Source organism: Triturus cristatus, chromosome 7 (assembly GCF_964204655.1).
Source record: "Triturus cristatus chromosome 7, aTriCri1.1, whole genome shotgun sequence".
In the NCBI taxonomy this organism is placed as follows: domain Eukaryota; kingdom Metazoa; phylum Chordata; class Amphibia; order Caudata; family Salamandridae; genus Triturus; species Triturus cristatus.
Genome location: NC_140590.1, coordinates 573926018 through 573939503, shown reverse-complemented (window position 1 = coordinate 573939503; position 13486 = coordinate 573926018). Strand labels below are relative to the sequence as shown.

At 48.2% G+C, this 13486-nt stretch overlaps 1 protein-coding gene across 13 annotated transcripts in view; it reads right to left on the bottom strand.

Annotated features, from left to right (window-relative positions):
* SPATA20 (spermatogenesis associated 20) overlaps nt 1–13486 on the bottom strand; it is a 2191885-nt gene that overhangs the window by 1314735 nt on the left and 863664 nt on the right. The window lies entirely within an intron of this gene.

Genomic DNA, 13486 nt, shown 5'->3' with positions numbered 1-13486 from the left:
TAATGGGACATCTGATGAGAAGATTAACAATATGAAGTGAGTTTTCCATTTAGGTAAGGGGTCGGCATTAGAAGCATGCAGTACCAGATCAGCTGTGGGAACTGTGCAACAAGTGAGGCAGTGGGACCTTACCACAGACATTAACGCTATTATGAGTTTCTCCACAAAACGGGGCTACAAGTCAGGAAGGCGAGAGACGAAGGAAAAATAAGGACTGACAAATAAGTTGCTTGCCATCTGTAGCAATATTTCTGGTGGATACTATACAAATGTCCTCTAGGTACAGACAAGATCCGGTAATTCTCCCCCTGCAATAGCTCACCAGGTGGCAGTATGCAGCCTCCACCGAGACTCTGCTTTCCCAGGTTGTGACCACAGTGAAGTTCAAAAGTTGATAAACAGTGCGCACCAGTGACTCAAAAGAAAGAAGAGAAGGTGGTGAAGAATCTGCAGGAAAATACTGTGTATCTATCAAATAAATCATTACTTTAGGTACGTACCCTTTTCTTCTGATGAATACTTATTTCCGCAGATTCTTCAATGTATGAATGAGTCCCAAAGTAGAGTGGAATTTAATGCTCATTAATCAAGGAAATCATAGTAAAAAGCCAAGCAAAATATTTGTGACTGTATGAATGGGCTATGAGGCAGTAATGTTTAGCAAAAATATTTAAGGATAACCACACAGCCACCCGGTAGGTGTCAACTACAGAAAAGCTCTGGGGAGAGCAATTGAAGGTGTTTTCGCCCGAACTCGGAGAGCTGAGCAGCAGAGCAGAGCACCAGCGGGAGCGGGAGCAGAGGGTAGTGAGAGTAATAACGGCCGGTGGTTGAAAATCACCCCCGCGTACCCGCAACCCCCCGCACTTCTGTGCCTCCGGAGCTGTCCCTGCACTAGGGAAGGGAAAATAGACAACAACGGCGACAACGCTGCAGATTGTCGGCCGGCGGTGATCCACTCCTTTTATCCGGAGATCACCGTTACAGCTGCCCAAGGACGGGACGGAGGAGGAGCGAGGAGTGAGGAGCAAGGAGCACCAACATTCGCCGAGAGAAGCCGGTAGAACAGAACAGCTGTGAGCGGTGAGCTGGCCATAAACATTTATAAATATTCTGGCTGCATTTAGTAGTTTTCTAACTTTTAAGCATATCTTTAAATGCTTAGCTCTTAGTGACTTACCGCCTTAGCCAGCCAGGCAGCCAGCTTAAATCCGCTTAAGTCACCAATCAGCAATCCAGGCACATAAGGCCAAAGAACCACCCAGCAGACCGAGGACCTGAGAGATTTGAGGATACACACAGAATCTGAATCTGTTTAAATCCCGAGGACATTCTCGGCCGAGCGGGCACTTTGTTTGGGGGAACCGCAGGCATTCTGATCCCTACCTTGCCTCGTGAGTGTGTCCTGCTGTTGCTCTGGGCTTCGGGTATCGCAGAAGGTCTCTCCCCGCCGCCGCATTCTTCTCCACCAGCGCGGCCGCAGCGAGGGAGGGACCACAAGCCCCACGAGCCTTTGCGGCAGGAAGCCGCCACCGCCAGCCTTAATCCCGCGCCAGGAGGCGTTTAAATCCCGAGGACGTCCTCCGCGTCGCGGGATCGCGCGCGGGTCGGCGCCGGGAGAAGCCCGGGACAAGGGCGGGACCGTTTGTGGCCGTCCGGGGCCAAAGGAGGCCGGGCTGGGCCACATCCCTTATCTCCTAATTTGAAAACCACCCAGGGTGATGCCCTCACCAGGACCATGCAAAACTCCTGTAAGGGAGGGGGGCAGCAACACAGGGACATTGGACAAGTATTTCAAATCTACCAAAGTAGACGCAGGCAAGGAAAATTCCCGGGAGAGACGTAGGGCGGAACGGCGGCGCTCTATTGAAACCATGAAGAGCAGACCCTTGACAGAGATTATCCCGTATCCTCTTACCCAAGAGGAAGGCACGCCCCCCAACAGCTCAAATCCTTTGACTTTTGAGGACTTCCCCCTCTTATTGCGGGATATTTCCCGTTCCCCTGGGTCGGCCCCTGGGAAGTCTGTGGATATAACCCCTCCCACGACGTCTATTACCCCCTTTAACTTGGTTGCCCAAACTCCCCCCTTGCATGCAACTAAGAAAAGTAAGCCAAAACAAAGTGTCGTGGTAGAGTTGCATAGGCCTCCACCGAGCAAACGTAGTAGAAAGTCAATGGGGGGGAGGGGGAAAGCCAAACTGTCCCATCTAGATTTTGGTAAAAAACACACAAATGCACCACAATCTGGGAGGGACAATGAGACTGTGTCTATTGCTCTTCCCTCCGAGGCCCTTAGCTCCAATTCAGTTGCTGATATCAACGACCCATTGGCCAACACATTTAACAGAAATCCCCCTCTCGTATCTATAGGGAGCATAGAACTCCTACTTCGTTCCCTTCTGCAGCCCATTAGTGATAGCTTGAAAAAAGTGGAGATTAGGCTCACCCTATTAGAAACATCTCTTACTACCTTGAACACCTTAGTTAGTAAGCAATCTAATAATAAGGGACCTCACCCCCCCACAGGAAATGGGAATCCCACAGGGCGACAACAAAGGCCCCCCTCAGAGTGTGACCACTGCCCCTCCCCTGCAGCCATTAATGGCTATCTCAGTCCAGGCACCGCGTTGTACCTCAACCATTAGGTCTTTACAACCAATAGACACTGCCCTTCATAGTTCCCAGATAGGGATTAATGGTGGCCACCAAGAAGCCGGCGGCACTCCTTCACTTTCTCCGGGCCGGCAGGGCCCAAGTTCTCGAAGACCAGATTTGCCGCCAGAGGCTAATAGTCTAACGGTGGTCCTAGCAGGTGCTCCCCGTCTAAGATTTGGGGAAAATGAAGACTACCAATCCCTAAAGGAAAAGGTCATCAAATGGCTAAATTTGAACCGACCTCTACCGTCTCATTTTAATAATGAGATTATTATGGTTAGAAGGGTTCCCTGGTTAGGTAAGACTAGAAAAACAATAATAGGGGACTGTATCCTGGTAAGTTTCAAGGATCCGGGCACTGTTTTGCACATCTGCAATGGAACAAATAGATCACTGGATTCTACTATTCAGACCCTTCCAGTATCCTTCTTTTTCCCCCCTATCCGTATGCACCATGTCCCATCGCAGGATGAGTGGACAAGGGTGGAACATAGACGCAGACAGAAGGATTATGTACAACGCCCAAATCTCCAATTCCAGGATACGCCCTATTTCCATTTTAATCGCTTTAATTGTCTGAATGGTTTGGATGGGGTTGATTGACTTTCCGCTCACATACCAATGACCCTGGATTGTGCCTCCTGTAGTTTCTCCAAGCTACCCACCTCGACTGTTGGTAAAATTCCCGGGCCACCGAATAGCTCAGTGGTCCTGGATGATCTACCTGCCCACAACGTTCCCGATGCCTCTGGAATTCTGATTGAGCCAATATTGGTGGAGAATGGCTCCAGTGGACTTTCCGTTCTTCCGGTCCCTACTGCTGGTAATGCGTTAGAATTTCCGATTGCAGTAGAGTCTGGACCCGTCTCCTCTAACCCCCCTGGTTCGGCATTTAATACCTCTGATCATTTGAGGCTAATCTGTTGGAATGTTGCCGGACTCGCCAACAAACTGGGTGACTCGGACTGGGCAAACTACATTGAGACTGGAGACATATGTATGTTCCAGGAAACCTGGGCCAGAGAGGACTATGGTCACCCAGGCTACATGTCATTCTTTACCCCAGCGAGATGGGAAGGCAAAGGCCGTCCGTCAGGAGGGCTCACGACCTGGGTTGCATCCCATTTGGGCTGTGTGGCATTGCGGTTGTCGACCAACTCTGAAGACATTCTTGCGATTTCACTATTGTGGCCCAACCAAGTTAAATTGGTGTTTATTAATATTTATTCTAGGCCAATGGGAACTGCTAAGGAATCACCAACCATAGATGAACTCTCTAATTTTTTATCTGACCTACCGAGTGATTCATACTATGTAGTGGGAGGGGATTTTAATTCTCATTTTGAGCCACTCCCCGGTCTTCTGGATGGGCTAACACCTGAAGAGGAGGTCAGATGGGCAGTCCCTATGGTGCAAGCTCCACCTCCAAAGGCTTGGACCCCATTAGCAGTACAAATTACAGCCCTCACCTTGAAGTTCGGAATCAGAGCGTGCAATGGGCGAATAAAATCCGACATACCCAGTAAAACCACCTATAACAGACTGGGAAGAGAGTCTCGTCTGGATTATGTCTTGGCTCAAATAGTGAAGTGGCCGACAATTCAGGACTTCAGGGTGATGGAAAGGACCGACAGTGACCATAACGCACTTGAGCTCGACCTTGTCCATCCTGGCCCCCAAGCTCTTGCGAATACTGCGGAAGGGAATATCCCTGCGCTTCTCCTTGATAACAACAAGAGAAGGATTAGGTGGGAGCACCTGGCCACAAGCAAGAATAAACTCCCCATGCTCTATGATGGGTTAACCCCCATTTTGGAAACTGTGGGCTGCTTGGACGCCAAGGTAAACAATAAAGACTCCCAGGGCAAATTATTTAAAGCCCATGAGGACCTCATAAAAACTGCGGCACCTCATTTCACCTACAGTTCATGTAAAACAAAAGGGGGGCGACGAGGCAAAACATTATGGTACAACCTTGCTTGTAGAAGTGCGAAAACAGAGCTCCTTAGATTAATTAAGGAGGGTTTACGGGGGGATAGCCTCAAACAAAGCAGGCGAGCTTACAAGAAACTCACTGCCCACGCTAAGCTAGAATGGGAGGAAAAACAGTGGGAAGAACTCACTAAGGCACTAGCGACCCAAAACCAACGTCTGTTCTGGAGGATTGTGAACGGGGGGTCGGGGAATTTACAATCGGCAATAGAGACCAATATTGCTCCAGGGGTGTGGCAGGCTCACTTCCAGACCCTATACAGCTCAGAGCCGGGAGAATCTCCTGCTGCTGATGAGGTGGGCTGGCCAGACTGGGAAGGGGAGCCGATAACGCTGGGTGAGGTGACCGCTGCCATCTCAGGACTGGCCTCTGGAAAGGCGCCGGGACTGGATGGATTACCTGGGGATATGTTTAAACAGGAGCCCATTGTTTGGGCCCCTTACCTTACCGCCCTTTTCAATGGAGTTCTTGGTGGTATGGAAATCCCTAGTACTTGGCTGGGGGCAGAGGTGGTCCCCATCTTCAAAAAGGGCTCGCCTCTCCTCCCAGCCAACTACCGACCAATCAGCCTAATAGACGTGGCACAGAAACTGTTTGGTAGGGTGTTGTTGAACAGGCTCCAGGACTGGATGGAGGAGGTGGGAGCCCTTAGTCCCTACCAGGCGGGTTTCAGGAAGGGGGTATCCACAGTGGACCAGGTTTTTAGATTGAATCTGATCTACTGGAGGGTAGCAAAATTCGAGTGCGGTAGTTTGTACACAATTTTTGTGGACTTAAGGGCCGCATTCGATCTGGTGCCCAGGGGGAAACTCTGGACCATCCTGGCAGAGATGGGTGTTCCCCCGGACATCCTACTGATCTTACAGAGGCTGCATCATAACAACTATGCCCGAGTGAGGTGCGGGAGGTCGGGGGAACTGACCGATAGATTCCCCGTTGGCAGGGGGGTAAGACAGGGTTGTGTGTTGGCACCGACCCTGTTCTGCCTCTTCGTCAACGGGGTAATCGGCCACCTGAATGCCACCGAATATACGGACGCCCCGAAATTGAATGGCAGCAGGGTGCCCGCAATTATGTTTGCGGATGACACCCTGCTGCTATCCAAAACCCCCATGGGTATACAGAGGATCCTTTACTCCTTCGTGGCTTTTTGTACTGTTAGGGGGCTGGAAATCAATGCGGCAAAAACCAAATTCATGGTTTTGAATCCGAGGCAAAAACTACGGCCAAATCCGCAATTGGGAGCTGCACGGCTCGAGAGAGTGTCCACCTTTGAATACCTTGGTGTGACTCTCAATGAAACTATGACTTGGGGATCTCATCAGAGTAGGGCTAACCTTAAACTTACGCAAACCACTGGGGGTATTGCCCGGATGATGACTGGTTCGTCATACCGCCCACTGGGGGCACTGATCCAGATATATAAGGCACAGGCTAGGGGAGCGATAATGTACGGGGCGGAACTATGGGGCCATACGCCTTGTCAGTGTCTGTCAATAACGGAAAATAAGTTTATAAGACAGATAGCCGCACTCCCGCCCAGCACTCCGCTCCTCCCACTGAGGCTTGATTTGGGCCTACGACCATTAGCTGACGAAAAAAGTCTGAGACCACTAGCATTCTGGCGTAGGCTGTGGAGTAGCAACGATCTTGTAGAATATAGGGCGGAATTGGTTGAACTTTTGAACCACCCAATGGTTCTCAATATCCCTTGGGTCAAAAACATCCAAGCCACTTGTATAGAAATAGGGCTCCCCGATTTGTGGACTGAGCCAGCGAAAGCCGCATTAAACATTTCCAAAAAGTCCCTGGCCAACGTATATCACGAATATAAATTGGCCAGGGCCCAAGCCACCCAGGCAGAAGGGTCCTTAGCCTCCGTGTTCTTGCAAAGCAAGGATTTCTATAGGTGTGAGAGGGTATTGGATCCTATCTCCCCCGTACTGGCCCGGAAGCTGTTTCTCCAATGGAGATACGGCACACTACCTTTCCGGTCTTTCTCAAGTACCTGGCTACCGGCTCCCACATCAAAGCAGTGTCCGGTCTGTGATACTACGGAGGAAACTGATCTGCATGTGGCTTTTTTCTGCCCAGCCTACAAAGCAGCACGAAAATACTGGCTCCTCCCGTTGATAAGGAACATGGGGTGTAGGGAATACGCACCAATGTATAGGATTTTAAAATCTGATGTCTCTGGCCCAACTGTTTTTGCATTAGCAAAATTTCTTACCAATGTTTGGCATACGCGTAACCGAATTCTAAAGGCGATGGGTCCCTCTTAAAAAATGTATCTTTTTACCCGTGAATGTACATGTGCACTGTATACTTCTCAGTGTTTCTACTTTGATAACTGTTGTTTAATAATTTTTTATCTTAAAAACCAGAATTATTTATGTATTTTATGTCTGTATATATTTTATCCATGCTTTTATGGTCACTGACCGAAATAAAGCTATCAAAGAATTACAAAAATTGAAGCAGCCATGGCTCTGAGGGAGTGGGCAAAAATGCCACCCAAACGGCCTTTCTCGGCCAAAGCATAGCACATTTTAATACAAATGGTAACTCAATGCGAAATGTTACAATTGATCACCGATTTGCCCTTCTTGGCTCTGGTGAACTCACAAAGAGCTCATCATTCATTCTGTCCTAAATTGTATAATCTATATAGTAAGACCCTTGGGGTCTGGCATCCCATCTGTGCAGCTGCTCCTCCTGTTTGTACAAGCTTATGTGAAAAGCAGACATCACATTTGGAAGAAAAGATGGACGAGTAAGAAGAACCAGTTATCTGCATAGAAGACCATAAATGTTGGTGGGACTGAGAGGGTCTGAAGTTCACTGACCCTATGGTTGAAGTTACTGCCACCAAGAAGACATCTTTTTGAAAAAGGAAACCTTGCATCATTTCAAATTGGGATGCTAATCCATTAATCAAGATTCAGATAATATTGAGGAACAATAAGCTAAGCAGGTGGAAATAAGGCAAGCTTTTCAGAAAATGCACCAGTGGCAACCTATATAGAGACGGGGAACAGCCATTACAACGACATACATCCTAGAGAGACAATTGGCCTGGGAGGTACAAGAAAGTGGATAGAGCAACCAAAATAGCTAGTACAGTAGTCATTGATAGCCCCTGCTGGGCAAGAGAAAGTGTGAAGTATAGGACATCAGACAGACAATAGTGAAATGGGTAGAGCCCTTCCGACTCACACCACTGACCAAACTTGTCCCTGCAACCCATATAAATGGATATTGTGGCAGATTTTCTAGTATTCCAGTTGACACCTTTCATTTTCCACATGTGCAACAGCTGCATTTGTGATGAAGAATATAGCCACACTGCTGTGAAAGCAGGTCTCTCCTTTGCATAAAAGGAAGAGGGGGCTGAGTGCTGAATTCTAACATTGCCCATAACTAGCGAAACCGGTCCTGGGTTGCTTGTGTTCCAGTTCAGGGAAGACCTGATTTGGCATTTCGGGCTGGGCTCTTCCTATGGGAGCAGGTTCACGACTGATTTGCATATAGCTGGGTCCAAACTGAGGTGGCATAATGTGCAAAATAATGATGGATAGAGATGAGGCCTGAATAATTACCAGTGGCCATCCATCACTTTTTTGAATACTTTGAATTCTAACCGATAAGCACACCAAATCCTCTCAACCCAGAGCAACTAAGGTCAGCTTTACTTGATCTTCCCCCAACAGCTGCCATAATGGAAATTGCGTTAGTGAGAATACAGAAAGCAGGCCATATGGCCAGTCAAACCTTAAGGCGCCCTCAGGTAAGCATAGAGAGGGCAGTATATGTCCAAAAATTATCCTGTTCTGGACTGTGGAGAAAAGATATCACACAGACACCCTAATCTGGAAAAGATCACTTATTGCACTTTTGAATAAAGTTCTCACTTATAATCCTCCAAGGAGAGGCAATTCAGGGCATCAGCTCTCATGCTGCAGATGCCTGCAAAGTATGCAACTACCAGGAAAATGCTGTGTTGCAAGGTCCACCACCACAGTCGAATCACCTCCAAACACAGGTGGCATGACCCCACACCACCTTGTCTGTTGATGACTGGATGGTGGTGTCTGACAGAACATGAATGGTACTACCTTGATGGAAAGAAGGAAGGCCTTCATGGCAAATGGACCACCTGCAGCTCCAACATGTTAATGTTCCCTCTTTGGCACCTTGAGGATAACCATAAGCTAAGAAATCTGCAGGAAGGAGTATTCATCTAAAAAATCAGGGAGCTGGCTGCAAGACTAGGGTGAGGGTAAAGTTCGTGAGTTCCTTGGTTCAGCATGAGGAAGGAGCAATATCTTAGTTTGGGTGAGGGAGGCACCCAGAAGGGCTGTTGCATAAACAAAATTGTTGTAGGTACAATGATGCATGATGTGCATTGGGTGAGAAATAGAGAGCAGGGAGTGACTTGTGGTGCAACTCTACATTGGCAAGGGGAGAAGAAGGCTTCAAAGGGAAATGGAGAATAACTAGGAGAAGAAGAGTACAGATGTTGCTCCATCAGCAAGAAGAGACCAGAAAGTTCATGGGCCAGAATGTGCAGAAAATATTGGGGTGCTGTCCCAAGAAGAAGGAAAAAGCAACTTGGCAGCTGCTCTGATTTTGTAGCTCAAGGTTTTCAGGACAGGTGTGTTGGTGTGGGAGAGTAGCGAGGTCTTATGTTCCGCATATCGGGGTAGAGAGAATGAGTCTATGCAGCCTGGAAAGGGACAATGATGGAAACGTGAACCAGCAGATGGATATGGCTCCACGCTGTAAGCTTAAGAAAAGATGAAGGAACTGATGTAGCTCTTGGGTCCCAGAAAGAGCTCCCGCAGTGATATTTGTGAAACCATACATGGCTTAATGGAGGTGTCCAGCACAAGAGGACAGGACGTTGAAGATACAAAGACAAGTCAAGTGATGAGAGGTAGTGACGTTAACTCCCTAAGGTCCGTCTCTATCTTATGTAGGTCTCGACTCCATCTTGACTAATGGAAGCTTATCTACCATCTCTCGAACAATAGAAGTTGCCATCTTCCCTGATTTATGGAGAATCATTTTCATGTCAGCAATTAGACACAGATATCGCCTGACCGTATCTTTCTAAGAACTGTGAAAGTATCAAGCCCTTTGATCAATGACACTGATACAAGTAACAAGGAGACAACTGTCTGGATCAATGTCTATTTTCTACTGTGTAAAGGTTGATTAAGAACACATACCGACATATAACCAAATAGTGTAGTCAGAATTGACGTCCTTTTACCTTATATGTTCAGAAGGAAAATCTAGGGCGCATATCTTGATGCACGTAATCTATATCAAACATTCTTAAACTTATGAGTGAGCTAGGCAAGGTGAAGCTTGCTAAAAACGTGTCTATCTTTTAACCTTGCATTTGCGTGATAACCAATTGATTTACAAATTGTGTTATATGGTGTGAGACCTAGTCTCTGCTCCTTTTAAATCTTTATTTTTTCAAACTGCAATCATGAATATGTATTAATTGTGTTCACTCACCCCCGCATTGCCGCTAATCACTCACGGGGCATCCTAGGGAGTTCATCGTCCCCCGGTCCGTCACGGCTTGTGCCGCTTGAACGGAGGGGACGTGACTCCTCCCCCTGCATCTTCCCTCACTTCCTTCCGCCTGCCCTGACCCGCATAAAGCTAGATGGGGACACGGCCGCGCAGCAGAGAACAGTGAGCGCCGCAAGGTGAAGCTTGCTGAAAACTTGTCTATCTTTTAACCTTGCATAGGCGTGATAACCAATTGATTTACAAATTGTGTTACATGGTGTGAGACCTAGTCTCTGCTCCTTTTAAATCTTTATTTTTTCAAACTGCAATCATGAATATGTATTAATTGTGTTCACTCACCCCCGCATTGCCGCTAATCACTCACGGGGCATCCTAGGGAGTTCATCGTCCCCCGGTCCGTCACGGCTTGTGCCGCTTGAACGGAGGGGACGTGACTCCTCCCCCTGCATCTTCCCTCACTTCCTTCCGCCTGCCCTGACCCGCATAAAGCTAGATGGGGACACGGCCGCGCAGCAGAGAACAGTGAGCGCCGCAAGGTGAAGCTTGCTGAAAACTTGTCTATCTTTTAACCTTGCATAGGCGTGATAACCAATTGATTTACAAATTGTGTTACATGGTGTGAGACCTAGTCGCTGCTCCTTTTAAATCTTCATTTTTTAAAACTGCAATCATGAATATGTATTAATTGTGTTCACTCACCCCCGCATTGCCGCTAATCACTCACGGGGCATCCTAGGGAGTTCATCGTCCCCCGGTCCGTCACGGCTTGTTGTGCCGATTGAACGGAGGGTACGTGACTCCTCCCCCTGCATCTTCCCTCACTTCCTGCCGCCTGCCCTGACCCGCATAAAGCTAGATGGGGACACGGCAGCGCAGCGGGCCGAAGGCGCGCCAAAGGCAAGCCCGTCTGCGCCCCTCCGCGGCCGTACGGGCCCAAGGGCCAGAAACTCTGCCCTTTCTCTAAAATACTCCACTACGGAGCTGAGAGAGTTACATGGGAATCATGAGATTGCTACCCACATCCGCCTCTGCTTAGCTGAAGCAGGTATTTTCAAATACAGAACCACCTTCCTTGAAGTTCTCCTAAGTCACAACTTCGACACATCCATTACAGTACTTCCTTCCAACACCCCCAGTAGTCATGGACAAAGGGGACTCTCAGTTATATACCTAAACACACGATCTATGGTAAAACACCAACTCAAGATCTTCCAACTCTTACAGTTGGAAAGGCCTGACCTACTTCTCCTCACGGAAACGTGGCTCACCGAAGAATCTATACCTGACATTCTGGCAGCTCTACCAGATAAATATTATATCCTACAAACTAACCGCCCCCCAGGAAAAGCGGGTGGTGGAGTAGCAGCCATCATCCTTAAGGACCATCAGTTTAAGACACTGGAGATTAAGGGTGTGCCCTCTGTTGACAGCCTAGTTTTTAAACTGGAATCCCCCCAGTCATCCTTCACCTGCGCTCTCTTTTATAGACCCCCCTGCTGCATGCCTACTTTTCCCCAGGCCTTGGGAGAAATGATCTCCCATCTGGCGATTGTCCACGCCAGGCTCCTTATCATAGGTTACTTCAATTACTGGCCTTTAGACGCTATGGAGAGCGTCAGCTCTATAGAAATAACGGATCTCCTGTCGGGTATGAACTGCACCCAGCACGTGCAGGCACCCACCCATATCAAGGGACACATTTTAGACCAGGTCTGGACAGCCAACATGACTCCCTCGACCCTCTTGATCTCTCCGTGCACCTGGTCGGATCATCACCTTGTGTCCTTCACTCTCCCTGATGTTCAGCCCAATAAACCCAAACCGACTATAAACCACAAGTCAAGGCACTGGAAAAACACTAATATTGATCATTTCTGCTCTTGTCTCACTTCCACGGCCCCTATTGCCACAGAGTCAATCCACGTTCAGGCCACAAATCTTAAGTTATGGCTTGAATCAGCAAGTGAGTGCGTCGCCCCGCTTAAGTACACTAAAACTATCAGACCGCATGACGCTCAGCGATGGTTCTCCGCGGACCTAAAAACTAAGAAGCTTGCACTGAGACAAGCGGAGCGTCGGTGGAGACTTCACTATTACTCAGTTGACAAAAACATCTACACCAATCTACTAAAAGAATATAAAACCTCCATTCTCCAAACCAAAACGGACTATTTCTCAAAGAAAGTCGTGGACTCAGCTAGCAAAGCCAAAGATATCTTCTCCATAGTCAGCGAGCTATCTAAACCTGATAGAATAGTACCCAAGCTAATCCCCTCTCAACCCCTTTGCGACTCACTCACCTCATACTCTATGGATAAGATCACTGCCATTAAAGCCAGCATTTCGTCCTCTAGCACCCCTGTCAACTCTCCTAATACCGGGGACCGGTCACCCCTGATGATCCTCTTGGAAACCTTTCTGGGTCTACTAAAAAGAGTTGGCTGGGTCCCCAACAGATTGCTGCCCCCCTTATGTCCTCCAGGAGACCTTCTCCAGGTGCCCTGACCACCCTCTCTCTCTTCTAAACAAATCACTGGAAGGGGGCATAGTTCCCGACCTCTTTAAAACTGCAGAAATTATCCCCATCTTGAAGAAACGAGGTGCTGACCCCTCTCCCCCTGGTAACTACCGCCCTATCTCGTTACTACCATATCTCAGAAAGGTCTTAGAAGCCTATGTCTCTACACAATTAAGTTCCTTTGTCGAACTGCATCACATCCTGGACCCCAACCAGGGCGGCTTTCGACCCTCTCACTCCACAGAATCTGTCATCCTGACAGTCATGGACGAGCTTAGAGGGAGCGCTGATAGAGAGCTTACCCAGGCCCTGGTTCTCCTGGATCTGTCAGCAGCTTTTGACACGGTCGACCATAACATCCTTCTGGACCGTGTCAACAATGCCGGGATCTAGGGCCTGGCTCTAAAATGGCTCTCCTCCTTTCTCAGCAACCGATTTCAATCGGTCCGCCTCGCCAACCTCTCTTCAAAGAAGATTAAACTCTCCTGCGGAGTTCCTCAGGGCTCTTCCCTCTCCCCGCTTCTTTTCAATCTCTACCTCCTACCATTAATCTCATCTCTTCGGGGCAGGAAAGTCGTAACATACAATTACGCGGATGACCTCCAGCTGGTTTTTAATATCAGTCTCCACCCTTCCTCACTAACCCACTTCCAAGACAATATGAGCGAATAGATGAATGGAAACCAACTGAAACTCAACCCTGAAAAAACTGAACTAATCCTCACGGGCGGACCTGCTAACCCATGGAACTCCAACTTTTGGCCATC